Consider the following 16,217-nt stretch of genomic DNA (forward strand, 5'->3'; position numbering starts at 1 on the left):
TTTAAGGATGGTTCCTTAAAGTGAGCAAAACTTTGCATTCATAATAAAAAAAAAAAATAAAAATAAAAAATAATAAAAATAAAATAAAAAATAAAAAATAAAATATAAAAAATAAAATAAAAAGTAAAAAATATAAAATATAAAATGTAGAATAAAATATAAAATAAAAACAAAATAAAAAATAAAATATAGGAGCATATTGATGACAAAAAAAAAATCCATGGCTGTCTGAGGCAGAGGAAAAACTGAGCTCATCTATAGCTTGCAAACACAGCTCACGTCCCGGTGCTTATCCTGGCAGCCTCTGCTCCCACGGTGCCATAACGCAGCCGACTGCCGCGCCCCCCCCAGTAGTCGCCCCCCAGCCCCTGTGCCCAGCAGTCCCCTCCAGCATCTGTGGGCTGCCCCCAGCCCTGCCCTGCGGCCTGAGCGCTTACCTGGCCCAGGGAGGTCTGGCACCGGGGAGAAATTCCTTCCCCGGGCACACAAACCTGTACGGGTCTGGCCGAACGCAGCGCGTGGCACACGTGTGTGGTAGGCATTGACCTTGAGCTGGAGAAAACTCTGTTATAAAAGTTTTCCCTTTTAAAAGAAAAAGCACAGATTCAGGCTGATCTAATAGCTTCATAACTATCTGTCATTTCAGCAAATTGTCTTAAATTTGTTTTTAGAACAGCTTAAATAACATTTTTTTTTGGTCAAAATACTTTTTATCAAGTATTTCATTCTGAATGCCGTTCTACGTTAAAAATAGTAAATTACTTACCAACTAAAATGAAATACCTAACATGCGGTCAAATTGAATATTTTGCAGATTCTAAGGTGGAAGGGAAGTTTTTAATCACCTTTTTTTTTTTGTTGTTTTAAACAAAGCTTTATTTGTTTCCCCGGGCAATTCAGAATTGCCAGGAAAAAAAGGAAATATATCACCCACAGCCAGGTACCATATAAGTAAATTATAACACAGAACACTGCAAAACTCCATTACCTTCCCATTCCTTTGTCAGAGGCAGAACTGCCTGGTTAGAGTAGTGCTTGTATATCTAAATAATATCTAATTCGCAGAGAAAGCTTGCTGGCAGTGAAATAAAAGCTAGCCGTACACAAACAAGACAATCAAATACTGTCAGAAGGCAGCCTATTCAGGCAACTGGAAGAAAAGAAGTGGGAAAAGAAAATGCATATAACGCTCACAATTCACAATAAAACTATTTTTTCTTTAACGACAAAGCATCCCTCCTTGTGCAATGGGACCTGGGGAAGGGGCCGGCAGCTCCAGGGCAGGACGCCCCCATGGGGAGCGCAGCGGGTGCCCCGCTGCTGGTGGGGAGCACCCCGCGCTTTGGTGCTGCTCCCGTTGCTTGAGTGGCAGCTCTGCTCTTATCGGGGAAAAGATGTAGTGCCTGTGCTGTGTGAAAACAAGCCGATTTGAACTAACGTTTTGAATCCTCTCGAAACTTATTTTTCCATAGCAATGCCTCCTAAAATCATAAAACCTTCAGAGTGCGTCTTATCAGGCAGTTTGTATATAAAAGAGGAATAAATGATATCATTGCACATTGGCTTCTGTAGCCCCAGCAATATTTCAGATGGTTTGCTCCTCCTTTACATGAAAAGCCAACCAGAATCAAATTGATTCCCAGGCATCACCGCAGGACCCGTCTCGCTCCGGCATCACCTCTGGACCCGTCTCACTCCATCACCCCCCAGCTCTTGTGGCCGGTGGCCGCGGGACGCCCGGTGCTGGCAGGAGGCAGCAGCCGGCCGGGAGCTGCCGCTGGCTGCACGGGGCTCGCTCGCTGGTTTGGCACCAGCTGCCCCGTAACAACGCGCTGGGCATTTCTGCACCGTCTCTCGTGCCAAATTACCCCAAACTGCTTTGTGTACTTGACCCTCCGTGTCCTCAATTTGAGATGACAGCAAGGGAAATTGAGGCATTCAGAGCCACGCGAGGCGCGGATTTGTCACTCCTATCTGAACACACTTCTCTCGAGCACAAAAAGAAAAATCAAGTCCTTCCCACAGATGCCACAATGAAAATAACTGCAGGGGATGCTGAAGTGGGAAACAAGAAGGTTTGTGCACCATGAGAAGCTGGCACCTGCCTCAAGTAGGGCCGACAGGCGGCTGAGCTCTGCTGAAACTCAGCACATGCGTGGGGCTTGGGCGTCCATCCAGCCCCACAGCTTCACGCTGCCTGACTCACGTCTCCCAGCCAAGTAGTACAGGCACGGCTGCGCTCAAAAAACCAACACACAAACAAACAAAAAAAACAACCAAAGATGCTGTTTAGTGATGCACAGCAACCTGCTAAATTGGGCAGCACACTTCCCAGGCAGCGCTGGGGTGCTGGGCTGGCACCCCGCAAAGGGGAGCCCCGGCACGGCGAGGCGCCTTTGTCGGCCGCGGGAGTGACAAAGTGCCGAATTTCCTCCGCGCCCCGTGTCACGGCGCATCAGTCAGAGAGGGGGCACGGCTCTCCTCCGCGCATCCTTCCAGCTATATTTATTTGGGAGGAGAGAGAGAAAAACATGCTCCTGTCACATTTTGGAATAAAAGACGTGAGTTTTATGCCGAGCACCAGATGACTGCACGCAAGCCTGCAGAGATAGCAATGCAGACAGTGACACCTCCAGTCTCTTGGCTGCCTGGAGAAGGCGGTGGCAGCACGGGCAGGCTGCCCGGGGGGCAGGAAGGGACGGGGGTCCCGCAGGGCTGGGGGGCTGCAGCACGCCCCCGGGCCAGCCCAGCCACAGGGACCACGTCGGGAGCACCCAGGAACCAGAGGCAGGCCGCATCCTGGGCTGTGTTCGGACGAGCTGGCAAAGCATTCTGGGGAGGGCAGAAATATGGGGATATTTCAAAACAGTTTTGTTTTTACAGGAATTCAAATCCTTTGAAATCGAAACTGATGCATTCTGTTCAAATTCTTACTGTACGGTATTTAAAATAGTCGCTCTGCAAAGTATTTTGCAAAGATATCCGGCCTTTCAGCTGAAGCCATGCATCAGATATTATAAAATGCAAAGAGCAACCCTATTCAAATAAATGAGACCTTAGCTGCAGAAAGGTTTTAGCTTCTCTAAACCTCATTTGTAAGCAGGGGTAAAATGGTAGAGTAAATGGAAGATCTTGATAGCTTCATGTCAGAAAAGACATGAACCATGGCACAGCAATGTCAGCAAGACTAAAATGAGCTGTTAAAGTACCTGGAATGAAACAACACAGGGTTTCCAAAATGACAGCTCAAAAAAAAAAAAGGATAATGGGTCAAGAATGATGAAAATCTGTGCCTCGTTTCTGCTCTGCACTAGGACTTCTTTAAAATTTTTAGTCGGAACATATTAAATTGCCTCCAAATTAAAGTGTCAAGATAAAACTCAGCCAGTGTTGTTCAACAGCTCGGTAAAACCATTTGCAGCGAGGGAAACAAGAAAACAAACCTCATTCTGATTTTTCTGGTAGCACCTGAACCTGAAGAACACGCCTTTAAACAGAGGCACTGCAACAACGTAAATATGATAAAAACAGTCCCTGAAACAACAGCGTATAAGGAAGCTTTAAGTGCCTGTCAAAAGATTTTAAATAAGATTTTTGGAGCTAAAACATGATTTAGCTTTTCCAATATCGTATAAAACTAAAACCCCAAAAAAGTGAGTTTTCTATTGACCTTCAGGAGAAAAATATTCTTGGTAGCTGATCGTCGACGAGGGTGGCAGAGAACAAGCAGTTCCACATCCTGTCATTATTGAGCAAATGACTTTTTCAACCATTTTTTCCACTACTTCATGGAATGGCTTAGCCCGATTTAATAGTTTCCAGTTCAGTAACTAAAAAAGCAGAAGGGTCTTCATTTTTCCAGGGTGAGGAGGACAAACAACAAAACAGAAGCGTTCCCGCTGTCAGGGCGCCGTAACCCCTGCCTGGCACAAAGCGCCCTCATCACGCGTGGGGCGCCCACCCCGGCCTTTCCAAGGGCTTTGGGATGGAGACAGGGAGCTCGGCACTGCCGTCAGTGCCTCGCAGGGAGGAGAACTGATTTTTCCTTCTGACCCCAAATGAGGTCCCTCAAAAAAATAAATTCAGCTCAGGAGATTCACAGAAGTGGTGGGTCACCTGCATCACACACGGCAGCCTGCCACCCGAAGGGCCCCTGCTTCTCCAAAGGGACGGTAGGGCCTTTTGGAAAGCTTACCAATTAAAACAAGAGCTCTTCCTAGGATCACAGGCTCCCAGTGGAATCAGTAGATTCTACAATTTCATCACGCTGCCCTTTAGCTCATCCTCTGCCTTTTTACTCTTCGGTTTACATATCAGAAAACATCCCGATGTATTGAAGCATGCATGCTTGCATTGCCGAGTCTGTCCTTCCCATCACCAATGAGAGACCTCAAACTCTTTACTCACTGAACCAGAAGTTAGATTTGTTTTGAGTGACTGCTTGAAGCAATGGATAAGAAGGAAAAAAATCTTATTTATAAACTGCTTTTCGCTGGTGTCAGCTATCAAGATTTTGTTATTTGCTTACATCATTTAGGTTTAAAGGCATATTTTCTCTGTTATGACTATGTTTTGAAAATTCCTTGGCATTTTAATTGGCTTCGCATTTTGATTCTCTTGTCAAAAAAACAGACTCGCTTAAAAAGCACAACCTCAGGAAGGAAGAAGATTCCTCCTTCTCCCAGCATCCTGAAGGCTGCTCACTTTCTGCACAAGTTCACAGTCCATCGGCTGCAATTATTACAAAACCTTCAGCCCTGGTGCTACATTCACAACAAGAACCTCAGGAAGATCCAGCCACATTGCGCAGTGATCGACCTGCAACAATCTGCCCGTGGGCGTCTGACTCAGTGAGTCCAGGCCAAGCTTTTCATTTTTGACTTTTCAATTAAAGAGCTACACAGAAAGAGCCAGAAAAAGCCGCAACTGGCTGGAGATCTGCTGAGCTGTGAAGGTTTTTGTGGAAGCTGCAGTGTAAAATGGCAACGCCAGGCTCTGGCTCCTCCTTCTCAGGACTGTCAGGACCCGAAGATGAGGAATGCGCCCCCTTGGAGCTGGGCTACGTGGAGAAAAATGTGGAGGACGTTGTGGAGCGGGACGTGCTGGAGCTGCCAAGGACCAGCACACGCTATCCCACCAGCTCCAACTTCCAGCCCCAAGCCCAGAGCAGCACCCTGCAGCTGAGGCTCCTGCTTTTAGGTCCAAAGAATTTATCTAATTCAAGATTTCTGCTAAATTTCAGTCACTTTGCATTATATATCTAAGTGTGCATTCCTATTGCATTCCAGTACCTTAGCCAGGCTAGAGATATTAGGACCTGGCAAAGCTCATCCACTTTCAGACACATCAGGAGAAAATGAGGAAGGTTGGGATTTTTTCTACTGGCAGAGAACAGTTTGCTCGCTCCTGTAAGCTGTAGGTTAATGCCTCTGCATGAAGAAGCAATGTGAATGGCCAGTTCTAAATAAGATTCAGTTTCAAGTTGCTTGAGAACTGAAAAGAAGGTCAGCATGCCCAGTGAGGTTCCCCTGCACTTAGCTTTTATTTAGCTTTGCTAATTGGAGCTTTCTTCATTTCCTCTGTCCCTAGTGTGAGAGCACAAATGAAGTTGCAACAGAGAAATTTTGTTATAATGTTCTTCATCTTATTACCTAAATTACAATACCATGAATGAAGCCAAACCAGAAATTTCTATCGACCTGTACTTCTGTAACTAGAAATATTTATTTTTTTTCAAGCCCTTATGCGTTTACATATAGCTGGACTAATTTGGATATCTGTTTACAAGCTGTTTCTGTTTCCAATATCATTGAAAAGTATTTTTCATGTGCTTTTGAGGTCACGTACTTATAAAGGTGAATCTTGCTGCAGGAGCTGTTTGAAAAGGCTCAAGGACGGAGAGCAATTACTTGTAGGCTTGGGACCAATAACAGGAAATCCACAGAGAACTCTAAAGACCTAAGAAATAATCTCAACAATGTACTAAGAATAGCACAAGTCAGGAGAGGAGAACTTTAAAAAAAAAAAAGTTAATGCAATTTGAACAAATTGCATATTATTAGATTGCAAAACCAGTAATCTCAACAATTTCCCTTAAGGCCACTTGTGTGCTCCTGCCCACCGGTCCTAATGCGCTGTGGGCTCTGCAGAGGGGCTGCTGCTGCCTTAGGCCCTGTACGAGCGGCCTGACCAACAACCATCGCTAGGAGATGAAAACTGATTACATATTCTTCATTGACTTAACGTGTAGGCATTTCAGCGCATAGCCTAAGCTCTAGCATTTAAAAATTCAGCAAGCGTTTCATCAGCCAGAGCAGCGAGAACAGTGACGAAATCGAAGAGGTCAGGGTAAGAAGCATGGGGCAATTAACCAGATATTATCCTGTAACTACACTAGTAATAAAGGAGGTCCAAAAAAGGAGTGGGAAAGCCATTAACCAAGTAAGCTGAGTGTTTAATGAGCTTTCTTTGCTTCAATCTTCATGAAGAAGGCCATCTGAGAGCAGATGGTCGGCACAATAATACTGTAACAAAGAGGGAAGATTGTAATCTCATAAAAAGGGAACAGCAAGAGCGCCTGGCTAATTTAGATGTTTTCAAATTGGTTATGCTGATGAGCTTTATCTTTGCATAGTTAAGGAACTGTCTGAAGCTGTATCAGAATCTTAACTATTCTTGGGGAAGTCTGAAGAGGGAAAGACAGCAAGAGGCAACCTTGCCTTTAAGAACGAGGGGCTGGCATTGCTTTACGTGCCTGTTCGGTCAGCAGCCGTCCAGCGAAATACTCCGTCATTCCACAAAGCAACAAACTTTTGGGCAGACCTGTGCAGTGCCAGGAGTTGGACTTGATGATCCTTTTGGGTCCCTTCCAACTCGGGATGTGCTATGATTCTATGATACCAGAGACCCGTGGGATGTGAAGGAGGCAGAGCCTGCCTTAAGCCTTTGCTGTTAGCATGGCTCTAGGTGAAACCTGAACAGGCTGTGAAGCTTGCGAGAAGACCATTAATTTCCAGGAAACAGCTCTACTTGAAATTAAAGGGTGAATCAAGCACAGTTTCAGAGAGACCTGCCTTGAGCTCAGCGTTATTAGTTTTTTCATTAATGACTTGGATGAGAAGAAAGAACACACACGCGAGATTTGCTGATAACACTGTGCAGGGAGGGACTGCAAACATACATGAGGACAGAAGTAAAATTCAAACAGGTCTTGACAAACTGAAGAAATCTTAAAAAAAATCTTATTTAGCAAAGACAATGCAAAATACTGTATTTAGGTAGAAATAACCAACTGCACAATTACAGGCTGGGGAACTGCACAGGCTGCAGTGCAGGCTCGGGATAGCTGCTCTGAAAAAAAGATTGTCATTCTGGGATGGGTAAACTGGTAAATCGAAGTGTGGCTATTATCATATGGGAAATAATCTTTCCATTACATTCACTCCTAATAAGACATTGGAAAAAATACATTGTTTTACATGCTATATGTTAGTAAAGTTGTGGATGAAATGAAGAGAATCAAAAGGGTACCAGAAGGGAGATTAAAAGTCTAGAAAACATGTCGAGGATGAAGGATTGAACAAAGCTGGATTGAGGAGAGAACTTATAGACTTAAAATATACAAAAAATAACAGTAAAAATGAAAGGAATGATCTGTTCTTCAGGGTTTTGCCCTATCAGCCAGGGACTAGGTGAGGAAGATTCAAGGTAAACATTAGGAAAGCCTGCCAAGGAACAAGGACTGGGCTGCCCAACCTCCTGGCAAGACACTTACCAAAAAAACCTGTGAATACTAAATGAAAAATTCAGGAAGGTCAATTAAACAGTTCATAGATATTTAATAAAACGGAAGATGAGAAAAATAATCAAATAAATTACTTGTTACAAATTATCACTCAATTTTACCTGCAGTTCATTACTGACTCAGATTAATGAATGCTGAACAGATATTACTTGCATATGAATATTCAGACTTTCCTACCTGATTGCAAATTTTCAAATGAAAAATGCAGTATATCAATTCCTGCTGAATTTTTTAATAGACTCAAATGCCCTCAGAGTAGACCTATCATTTAAAGAGATCACATCGGTATACAAGGCTGTGGAAAATTTCCCTGCTGAAATAACAGGACACCATACAATTGTTAGCGTGGGGGAATTAACTCGGGAACACTGAGCTCAGCCTGGCATGGGGAAATGCGTGCGTTTCTCCACAGCACTCACCACACTTCAGCTGCTTTATGTTATAAATAGTGATAACTGTGAAAAGACCTAACCCTCCCCTCAGTGTTTTGTGGGCTTATTTTATTCATTTTCACCTTCAGTAAAGGAGCATTTGCCAGGGAAAATGCTTTTGTACTTAGCAAAAAATAAAATCTGTGAATCACCAGGGAAGCTGGGTGGGAAAGGTCACCAACTGCCTTCTCTATAGCAGCAGACATTTATTTTATAGTTGTAGGACCTGAACTCATTCATGTGATCATCCACCTTTAGATTTTAATAGACAGGATTTGGTGAAGGTGAGAATCTTATGTTTCTTCAGGGAGAAGCAGAACGGAGGTGACAAACAGCGTGCTGCTCCGCGCCTCGCTGCCTTACAGACACTGCGAGGAGAGTTTATTCTCTTTGCTCGGCTCGGGACGAGGACAAAAGCAGGGTGCCGGGACGAAGAACTGCAGGGTCGGGGTGTGCCCCCTGCCAGCTGAGCAAGGGGGGGCCAGGGACTGAACGTGGCCACGGCTGCTGAGGAGCTGCCTCCGCTGCGTCCCTGGCAGGGCTTCAGGAGAAGCCCCCGCAGCGGCAGGCCGCTCTGCAGAGCTCGTCCAAACCTCTCAGGGGCAAAAGCATCCCGGTAGGAAATGTACCCAAGCAGAACACCCTGAGAGGAGAGGCCCCAAGAGACCGGCAGATCTGAGGGAATTGTCGGCTCAGAGCCGGGCCCGTGGGGCACATCCTGCTGTGGGAGAGCGGCCGTCCTCTGTGTGGGCCGCAGCACGCGGCGGCGATACCTCCCCCTCGCCCAGGATTTATTTAGCTGTGGTAAAATTATCTTTTCAAGCCAGCAGTGCCATTCATTTACTTCCCGTGGAAAGCTAGGTGACTAATTTCCCGGGTTCCCCTGGACACCCAGCCCGCTCAGCGAGGACAGCTGGCGTGTTTATGGCCCCGCACGAGCCACCCCGCGAGCAGCGTCCTTCAGCGCCGCGCTCGCACCACACTGCTGCCTGCTGCAAATAATGGCTCTCAGGAGTTACATAAGAAACAAAATTTCCTCCTTCAAAGCATTATAAAGAAAGATAAAATGACTTACTTAAAGCCAACCTCAGTGATTTAAGCTAACACGCTTCCATCTGGAGCCAGCCAGGAACACAGCATAGCTACAGCTGCAGCTTTGGAAATGCAAAGGCCTTCGTAAAGCCTCATCGACTCGCTCGCCTTGGGCCACAAGGCCGCCACTTCCTTTGATGGACCGGCCCTAGGAAGATAAAGATTGAAAGGAAAAAGTGCATCTACCAGTCCTGCTTTCCCCTCCAACACTTGAATTGTCATCAGATTCTGCAAAGCCAGATCGCTCTTCCCTCTGAGGTTCTTAATAACTTCCACTTGTTTGTGAAATGCTGAGTTAAAAGGCTAAGCTACTTAGTTCAAAGTCGTTCTTAACTCACAAGAGTCATCTTAGACTTTTATCAGCCTTTTCAGAGACGTACAGCATACTCAGGGATAATTACATGCAGAAACATCCATAACTTGCATGTATATATACATTCACACTGAGAAAAAACATAATTAAATATCTTCAATAAACACATTATGAGCATCATATCTAACTACCCCTCATGCAGGAGTTTTTCTTACTTTCTTGTATTTTATACTAATCCTGACCCTAATGAAGAGGAGCTCTCTGGAGCCCATCTCATACAGGTCTGGCATCAGGACCCAACCCCACACAAACATCTTCATTCGCTCCTCTGTTATTCTACACTCTTCATCATGCAGACAAATAACAAGGAGCCAGCCTCCTTTCCCTTGCTGTTCTTTTCTCCTTTTTTACTTTTCCTCATTCTCATTTAATTCCTTTACCTACTGATATTTCTGCCATGCGAGGTTGCTCCTTCTCCTCCTCCATTCCAGACACTCAGAAGGTCCTGTCAGCCCCTGCAGCACCTGGAAACGTTCCTGTTTTCTGTGCAGGAGGAGGTGAATGTACGTGGGGGAGAGAGAAAGCACACAGTGCAGGGAGCGGGACCCCCCCCTTTTTTTTTTTTTTTTTTTTTTTTTGCTATACATGCATCACAGCAGCTTCTCATTTGGTTTAAGATTTCAGTTTGTGTCGTGGTGGGCACCACTATGTCCTCATCCCTTCTCTTCTGCACCACTCTCATTTTGGGCAGTACTGCATCGCTTTCCCCTTTAGAGAAACCAGAATATCCCCAATCTACGAACCCCAAGTTCACTTCTTTCTATGGCCAGAATTACCTCCTTCGTCAATAAATTGCTTTCTATCATGCAGAAACCAGGCAGCACCTCTCTCTCACTCTTTCATCATGTGCCAAGATATTTCCAACCCCAGTGTTTAGACCATTGCTGTTCCTCCATGATCTAGAATTGAGACTATAACATAAGCCCCACTACTAACAAAACCCAACTGCTTATGAACTATATTTCATGATACTGCCTGACGCCCAGATTTCTCCACCTGCTGTTTTCCTGGTCAGATGCTGCTGCCAGACAGCTTTTAATGTCTGACCTCTGCCTACTGTGCTTTAGAACAGCCCTCTCCTTAAACCAATTTTTTTTTCCCCTAAGTGTTTTACTGCTTAATTATCTCTGAGATTCCTCTTCCACTGTAAAATCTGGAGACCAAAATAGATTGAAAAGGCTCAGCATTTCTGAAGGTATCACATGAACCTCACTCTCTTAAAAAACTAGGTTGAAATCATAGCCAGGGTGGGTGATTTGTGGTTGCACAGGAACATGGAGAGCAACGGGGGCAATTCCCTCATTAGGAAGTGTAGGTGGGTGCAGAAAAGCTCTCACCTCAGAATGCCTTAAAAAGAAACAGGGACACACAGCAAGTCATGCCAGTCCAAATCCAAATCTGGCCCAAGCAAGCATGAATTGCCAAAAGGGGAGAACTATATGCTAGCTCCTTATCAGCTGGGGTGAGAGTGAGACCTGTACGCCTGGAAAGACAAACCTGCCCACTCCCCCACTCTGCTCCACACAGCGATTCCGAGAAATTATGTGATAAATGACTTGTTTTCTTTGTGCTGTTGTTCAGGTGTCACTGAAGTAGGTGAGTGGGGAATTACAGCCTGTGCTGTTGCTGTTATTATTATTATTTGGCAGTAATTCCTCTAAGTTTCTTCCCTGGAGGAAGACGTGACTAGCTGCTCTCCTGCTCTCAAGGTCATCCCACCAGAAAATATTAGCTATTTGCTTCTATTAGTTTCAATTATCGAGGCGCAGCAAACCAAATAACAGTCAATTTACAGTGTTTCATGGCTTACCTGAAGTGCAGGACTGGAGCCCCTACCCCAAGGCAGGAGGAACGACAAGACAAAACCTCCAGAAACCCCACCAGGCGCGGGGCAGGGGACCTCCCCCTTTGGGTCCTGCTCCCCAGGCTGGGAAAAGTCTCCTGCTCTTCCAGTTTTCTGTTTTGTTTTGTTTTCCTATTAAAAAAAAAAGAGGCGGGGGGGGGGACATCTCAACGTACTCAGGGGCTAAGTGGATTAATTCCTAATACAATTATCACTCTTCTGGCCTCCTTCATTGTCCAAAGAAGGTGTGAAATAAGTCATTTTCCACAGTTTTACAGGTACAATATACACAATCCTGAGAGCTGTGGTACATTCCCATGCTACTGCTCCCTCTCTGCTGCATTATTTAAATCCTTTCTGACTCGCATTGTAATACAACATCTGTCCCCTTTGCCTAGTCATGTAGTAGTGGGCGGTGTGCTATTTGTTTAAAAGGCAAGGAATATTTCATTTCAGAGTACAAGCAGTGACTATCAGATATGCTTAGATGAACGGTCCCATGGCCACCAGCACTGCCCAGCCCACACGCAGAACCTGAATTTGGTGAAGGAAGAGCACGCTGGCTGTCTCAGTATTTGCAATAAAATGGTGCAAACCAGCAGTCGTCAAGTGAGTCTGCCTTCCCATTTCGCACACTAAAGCAGCGTGCATTAGCTGCTCAATGCCAGCAGCGTACTGCAAGAAAGACTGTATCTATTGCAAATACTCTCCTGCGAAGAGCTCTGTGAATATGTTATTCAAAAAGAAACATGATATTTGGGAAGAGGTGCTTCCTTTTACACAGTTTCTATGAGCTGACACAATTGCAAATAGAGTAAGGCATCTGAATATAAATTAATATAAGTATTAAATCAATTGCAGTCTCCCCTTTTGACTTTTTAGTGAAGGTCATTTTGGCTTTTAGCTAATGGGTATTAAAAACCAAACAGAAAACTCCTAGTCACACAGAAAGCATTACTTTGTCTTCAGCAAGTCATCCACTGAAAGGTCAGTGGGTGAGCACACTGCGAGGGGCACTGCAAGACTCACGAGTTTCCACCAAACGCTGCCTTTTGCAACGTCAACTCATCCTGAATGGATTAAATTATATGAAAATGAATGGATTAAATTATATGAAAAGCTCACTGTGGGAGACATCTGTTTAGTCTTCACAAAGCCAACAGATATGACATGAAATTGCATGGCACAGAGGCACCAAACTTTAGTTGAAGGTGAGCACTGACCTCATTGCTACGTGGCTTGGGAGGTCACATCTCAGAAGGAAGGGCTGGTTTGAGTTTGCTTCTCCCTGCTCTGCTGAATGGTGATTTCACCGTCTGTGCTCTGCTGAAATCTCTGAAACGAAGTCAGCAGAGACAGCAGAAGTCAGAAGGTGCTGGTCTGCATTACAGCCACAGCAAGTGCCACCGAGGCATGGTGTTTATGATAAGCTGGCAAAGGTTACAAATCCCCCAAATGCAGCGATGCGGTGCCAAGGTTTAAATAGGCTCTTCTGAGCATTTCACTGCTGAGCTCTGGCATGCCCATGGGCTGCGTGAGGTTCCTGGTGGCAATGAAGAAACCCAATGAAATCATATCACCACCTAGCAGCACGCCTTTCTCCAAGCCATAACTCGGGATTTACAAAAAGTCATTAAAAGTGCAGCTTACGTTGAAAACATAGGTGAAAGGGAGGCGATGGGGACGCACTCCACGTACTTTGTGCGGTTCTGAAAATCTGACTCCTGAGAAATTATCCAGCTTGGTAATTTTCCAAGGCAAAGAGGAAAGTCTTACGGATAAGTCCGGAGATGTCCTTTCTTCAGCACTTTGGCAATCATTTCTTTCAGATGTAGTATCTGGAGCATTCTGTCAAAACAGATTTGTAACTCAGAGTTAATTATACTAAACACAGGGACAAATAACCAGTAATAAAGAGAGGTTTCTGCGTACAGAGAGGGCAGGTGTACTGCCCTCTCAGTTTGTCCGGTTGAATGTAAATATTGTGGCGGGGTCTCAGAGCTGCTCAAGATCAGGTAGCTGATAAATTGTTTATCAAATAATGAGACTTTTTGTTTTAGCACTGAAGGTATTCTTGTTTAGTTTTAGCACTGAAGGTATTCTTGTCAAAAAAATAAAATCAGACTTTTAGCCTCATTTATCCACTCTCTGTTTAGGCATTTTCAATTTTTTTGTCAAGTTTGTTGTCATTTTATTGTTAACAATACCAGTTTTCAGTAATGCTGCCCTCCAGATAGTTTTCAGTTGGCCGTGTAACTGCACACTATTGCTAGGGTGTTTCTACCACTCCCACTGCCGATATCACGGCATTCGTTATCCAGTTTGCAACAGCAAAATTGAGTTTCAACTGCTCCCATAGCAAGTCATAGATTAGAATAGGTAAAACTTTTTAATGCACTAGGAAGATCTCTGGGAATTTGAGGCAAACTTGAGAGGAAACATTTACATTATTCTTCTAGGCAAAAAGAGTGCGCAAATAGCAAGATTTATTTGCTTACCCACAAATTATCAAAGAAAATGAGAAATAGTCCAAACTCTCAGCAAACTGAAATGTCCTGTGTCCAAGGGAAAGGCAAAATCACAGGGAACAAGCCTGACCTGCCAGCTGATGAGCTTCAATACAATTTTTTAAATTTCTAGACCTGTTAATTCATGTGTTCTTTGCACAATGGAAAAATGTAATGAAGGAGGTATTCCTAAAGTGACTTTTCTGTAAATATTATTCAGATTATCTGTAGTCTAAGAGACGTAATAGATATGAATTACAGCTCCTAGTATTAAAATACCAAAACAAATTATTAGCATATAAAAATTGATATGATCTATTCAGCTGTGTTACTGTGAAATACGATACATAACACAGTGCACCTATCTTGAATCATAAAACTTGTCAAAGGTACCAAAAGTTTATTGCCTGGGAAGATTCATGCAGCACCACTTGATTTAGGTCTGAACAGCCTTTCAGAATTCTTGCAGGCATGCAAACATTTCAGAAGATTTATTTAAATACCAAAAAAAAAAAGAAAAGATGAAAAACCAGCCTTTTCTTCTAATCAGATGAAATAGGGATTGTTTCAAAACTCTCTAAGGACCTTCTTTTTCATTCCTGTCCTGCAATTGTATACTACAAGTCCTTCCACATGAATTAACATAGCAGTTATTTATTAACACGGCAAAGTATTTTTTTCATGACAGTAATGTCAGGCAGCACGCGCGTTATACACAAACGATACAATTACACATATTTGTTCCACTGTCTGTGCAATACGGAGCTGCCAAACATGGGATGCCTCCTGCTCACGGCTGCTGCAGCTCGAATGGCTGCTTCTTGCAGCCCTGACCTCTGCTGCCAGACAAGGCGTGCTGGTTTTCCCAGACTTGCTTCCACCTGCTCTCCTACAGCAGTGGCTAGATGCAGTAGCTTGGAAAAAAAAAAAAAGCCCAATTTCTTTCATTAATGCAGCCTTGATTGAGTTTTTGCTGCGTGAATGAGGAAAGGCCTAAGGAAAGTTACAACAGGAAAACTTGATGCAACTAAAATGTGAAGCAGAGAAAAGCAGCAGCAAACAGAACGGGCCTTAGTAGCAATGTAATCTCTATGCAATATAACCACAACTTGGTCCACAGCTGCCTCAGCCTGGGAATTGCCTTCCATCCTCGTAACTTCCAGCCACTTCTCATACAAACCAAAAGTCAAGCTGTTATTCTTAAATAACTTTCCCTACCATATTCTCCAAATATGTTATTCCAGCTTCTCCTAGGTATAGGCATGTTTCCAAATACTGAAGCCCCGTGCATTTCAAGTGGGATTTGCACTACAGCACCTGCCTTTTCCTGCAACGATTAAAAAGATTAACTTCAATTGCCAGTAACTGCATTGAAAAGCAATGAAGGCTCAAATCTTAATTACAAAGAGAAACATAAAAACGCGGCAATTAACCTTTATCCATACTAACAGCCAAAAGGCATGGCTGGAGGGTTCTCTGTTTATTCCTGAGAAAGAAAATCTTTGGTATCTGCAGTGAAATTTTCCCTTGATGCTGAGTCTGACTAAGAAAAGGATTGGTATACCATTGATTTTATTGCCATATAAAATGCCGTTCATAAAAACGGCAAGTTAGAGGTTAGAGAAATTCCAAACTTAATAATATCTTAGTTTTGTCTTGAAGTGTGGACACAGAACGCAGAAGAGACGGAACATCAATACCACTCTCAGCTGCAGCCGTTTCCCCCAGACCAGTGGAACCCCACAGGGACAGACAGAAGCCAGTGTCAGGCTTCAAAGCACATGTGTCTCCCGACACACAGGTTTATTTAGATGGCCAACAGAGGAAATGATCTTTTTCACGTATTTTGAAGGGGGTAAAATTCAGGCATAACAACTTCAAATGACGAGTTAAAATAAAGTGCTTACAAGAATGTTACATGGAAGGCGGCCTCCATGAATAACTTGGAAACCGTCAATACTTATTTCAAGCTGTTGAAGCCCACAGGCTGGAGCAGGCTGGCGTGGACAGCCCAGGGCAGCCGGTCGGGCTGCGACCCAGCTAACAAGTCACTAAATCCAGCCTGTGGAGAAGTACTGGAGAATGATATGAAGCTAATTCAAGTGCTTTCAAGAAGGTAAACTGTATTAAGTAGGAAAAATCTCCATCTGGTCAGTCCAGGAAAAAT

General features: G+C 44.1%; 1 long non-coding RNA gene across 9 annotated transcripts in view; it reads right to left on the bottom strand.

Moving 5' to 3' along the window:
* The window catches only part of LOC106036779 (uncharacterized), a 44,917-nt gene that overhangs the window by 6,369 nt on the left and 22,331 nt on the right, over positions 1-16,217 (bottom strand). For 6 of the 9 annotated variants that reach the window (XR_010833837.1, XR_010833831.1, XR_010833835.1 and 3 more), the window contains 4 exons: positions 15,269-15,377; positions 12,767-13,391; positions 11,511-11,675; positions 9,311-9,475 (listed from right to left, as the gene is read on the bottom strand). This is a non-coding gene — a long non-coding RNA (uncharacterized lncRNA). Of the gene's footprint in view, positions 1-9,310; positions 9,476-10,080; positions 10,184-11,510; positions 11,676-12,766; positions 13,392-15,268; positions 15,378-16,217 lie in introns of all 9 variants that reach the window. The other 3 variants (XR_010833833.1, XR_010833832.1, XR_010833834.1) reach the window with 3 other exon arrangements.

Source organism: Anser cygnoides, chromosome 10 (genome assembly GCF_040182565.1).
Source record: "Anser cygnoides isolate HZ-2024a breed goose chromosome 10, Taihu_goose_T2T_genome, whole genome shotgun sequence".
NCBI lineage: Eukaryota > Metazoa > Chordata > Aves > Anseriformes > Anatidae > Anser > Anser cygnoides.